The sequence below is a fragment of the Cavia porcellus genome, unplaced genomic scaffold (assembly GCF_034190915.1).
Source record: "Cavia porcellus strain 051 isolate PalLab524CR breed Dunkin Hartley unplaced genomic scaffold, mCavPor4.1 scaffold_8, whole genome shotgun sequence".
NCBI lineage: Eukaryota > Metazoa > Chordata > Mammalia > Rodentia > Caviidae > Cavia > Cavia porcellus.
This window is the reverse complement of record NW_026947491.1, coordinates 19680404-19684183: the sequence shown is the minus strand read 5'-3', so window position 1 is coordinate 19684183 and position 3780 is coordinate 19680404.

Here is a 3780-nt window from a genome sequence, read left to right as displayed (position 1 = left end):
GTGCCCTCCCCCTAGGCCCACCTGATTGGGTAGTTCAGACAGCCCGCCTCTTCTCTGATTGAGTCCTGCTCTATTGCCTGACAGCTCAGCTGAGACACAAAAAACAAATTACTTCCAGCAGCGATGAAGCTCAAATGATAAACTGTTTACTTACTTTTACTCTTTTTGAGACAGATTTGGCTATGTAACTCAAGTTTGCCTTGAGCTTACTTCGTATTGATATAGGGAAATGAAACGCCCAACTTACTATGTCCGCGAGCTCCGGTTCTCTAAAACCGAAGAATGAATTTTAGGAACAACGGAGGTGAAGAGTAGAATATATTTATTGAGAGAAAGAAAACTTCTGTCTGAAGAGAGAAAAAAGGAAGTCCCGAGTAGGTTGCCCCGGGTTCTGTCTTTTCCAGGGACTTTACAAACCATGGGTCCAAGGCAGGGGAAGACTGGGAACTCACAAAGCGGATGGGCATAAGGTGGGACATGACTATTGTCAGCCAATAAGATCAATAGTTCAGGTAAAATTGATTACATTAGAGACAAATGGGAAAGCAAGTCACATAGGAAGCAGGCATTTGGGAGCTGTGACCTTTCCCCTAGAGGGATGGAAGAGTGACTCCAAAGTGAGAGGGAACTAATTAGAATACCAGACCCCAGGATGTAGATGCATTTGTTTGATCCTTTGTCTTGAGGCCTGGCCCACAGCAAGAGGTGTCTGTCTCCCCGACAGGTGCAAACTATCCTTGGTTCTGCACTTGCTCTTTGAGGACCTAGCCCTGTCTCACTGCCTATAATATTCTGACTAACCATCCGCCTGCAACATCCCCTCCCCTCGGAGTAACCCGAACTGCCATGGGGGAGGGGGGATGGTAATGGGATATGACCCATTGAGGTCATCGCCCATTCAGGCGATTCAGGCTTAACAAGGTCGCAGTATTTGAACTGCAGTCAGAGGTACTTCCACAGAGATCCTGTCTAGAGGCCTTCAATAGTCACTAGGCATTCTCATCTTGGATATGCACGCAGCTTTTAAGTCTGGAGGAGATAAAGCCAAAGGAACAGTTAAGTATGTATGGACCAAAGAGTAATATTAATAAGACAATTATGAGTATAGCTAACAAAGATTTCCACCAAAAGGAACTAGCAATAGCTTTCCATAAGGAGGAGAATAACAAGGTCCATGGAATCTCAGAGTCTGACATGTCATTGATTTGTTATCTAGTATTTTGAATAGGTACTGAGATATTAGCAGAAGAATCAGGAATGTATGCACAGCATTTAGTTTTTACAATTGCACAAGTAACCCCTGTGTTGCTGGTAGAATGTCTAATGCTATCTGATTTTGAAGGACAGCCTGTTAGGTAATTTTTCTATATGGCTGCGCTAGCATTTACATACTGCAAGAGTGTGACCTGGAAAAATTCAAAACATGCCAACTCATGGGAAACCACTTGTTCAAAACGATGTGGACTATCTCTGAACCCTTGGGGGATCACAGTCCATGTCAATTGAGATGCTTGGTCCTGTGGATTTTTAAAAGCAAAAAAAAAAAAAAAAAAAACTGAGAATCTATATGTAAAGGGATACAGAAGAAGGCAGCCTTTAAATCCAACACTGAAAACTAACTGGCATCTTCTAGGATCTGAGAAAGCAGAGTGTATGGATTGCCCAATTGCTCATTTATAAATCTAAGGTCCTATATCAATCTCCATTCCCATTGGGTTTCTGAATTCCCAAGATTGGAGTATTGCACAGACTATTACAGGGCTCAAGTAAGCCTGTGCTCTGAGATTATCAATTATAGGTATTAATCTCTTAACTTCAGGTCTTAAAGGATATTGTCTCTGATGAGGAAAAATAGTAGAATCTCTGAGGTGTATCTGTATTGGGCAGCTCTTATTGCCCTAGCTATTTTACCTTCAGTTGCCTATACTTCAGGATTTATTTTTGTCTCCATGAGGGGAAGGCAGCATACCTGACATCGGTGCATATATATCACAGTATTTAAACATGATAAAATATCTCTTCCTAAGAGCAGAACTGGACTTTCAGGCATAATGAAAAATGAATGTGTAAAAAGAAAACCATAACAGTTACAACCTAAAGGTTGTAAAAAGTAGCTCCTTGTCAGTGACTCCTTTCACTGAGGTGTGGCGACTAGAAGGAAGGCCAGGATTGAAAAGGACCAATTATCCAGCAATAGGCTGTTTTGTTTTTTTTTCTCTATAGTCATGATTATCTTAGGTTCCTCTGTGGAGATGAGTCTGGTCAGAGGGAGAGGGCAACAAGTGTCCTGGGGCCCTTTGGCCCTGCTGGACCAACTGATAAGATGGGTCTGAACCCTAGGGCCTTGGCCTCAGAGGACACTCCGATCTCCAGTGGTTACCTTTGCAGTTAGGGCTTGGCCCAGAAGGCTTCTGAGTGCAGTCCCTCTTGAGGTGACCTGGCTTGTGGCAGCGATAGCAGGTAATGGTTGTTGAGCTCCCCTTGGAGCCTTGAGAATCAGATTTAGGGTCTGTTTCCCTTTTTTTTTTAATTTAAAGAAAAAAACAAAACACAACAAAGCAAGACAGTAAAAAGCTACACAAGTAATACAGAATTTCAAGAGAAAAAATATACAGTAAGATTTCACTAGTCAATAGATTACATATTGTCATCTCAGAAATAGTTGCACAGGTTACAAAATTAAAGCATACAAAGTGGACATTAATACAGTGAGATTGCAGACAGTTCTGTTCAATGATCCAACAAAAACTCAGTAATATAGTTTTCCATCCTACACACTTGAATACACTTGCAGTTATATCCCTTAGTTCACTTTCTTTCCTCCCTTTTTTACACTAACAATCACACATTTTGGGTTCCATTACTCCCACAGTTCTTATAACTTTTTTTTTGAAGAGGAAAAGAAAAAAAAAACATAAAACAAGAAACAAAACAAAACAGAACAAAAAACCCCAGTGTGACAAAGCAGAACAGAGTCAGTCAGAACAGGAGGATGGACATAGTATACAATGCAAAAAGAGATTAGTAGGTGATCAACAATGGTTACCATTATGCCTCTTGTTATCCTACAAAGAGGTGCCTATATCAGCTGGTATAAAAGAATTGAACAAAACAGTACAGAACAAGACAAATAAAACCTACATTGGAGACCTTATAGGACTTCCAAAGAAGATAATAGTCAAACAATAATGGGCATGGTAAGAGTATCTGGTTGCCTTCAAAGTGGTTGCTTATACCCTCAAATTTGATACTATTATAAAACAAAACAGAATATAATAAAATCAATCAGAACAAGATGTGGAGAACAATACAAGGGTTCAAGTCAGATTAATAGGAAAACAAAAAAGTTACTATACTATATCCCACTGTTTTTAATTTAGTTTTCCCTTAATTAAAAAATACTAAGAAATAAATTAATTTTTAAAAAAAGAAAAAAAGAAACCAGTCCAATGTCATTCTAATCAGCGAACAATAGTATTGCTAGAACTTATATCATAATGCTACGAAATTAGCCTTGGGTTTCTTAGCGTCTCTTCCTCAGAGTATCTGTTCATTACATCTGGCATTATATAATCTGTTCCTGTAAATAATTTTTAAAAAAACTCATGTGTGAATTTCTACATATATATCTATCCTCTCTGTATTATAGGGAAAACCAAGTTGTAGCAAGACAGCAAAACAATTTCCTAGAAAAACATGCAATGGATAAGACATGTAAGACCACAATATAGATGATCTTCCGGGGACAGCTATCACAAAGAGAATGAGAGATGCGATGGT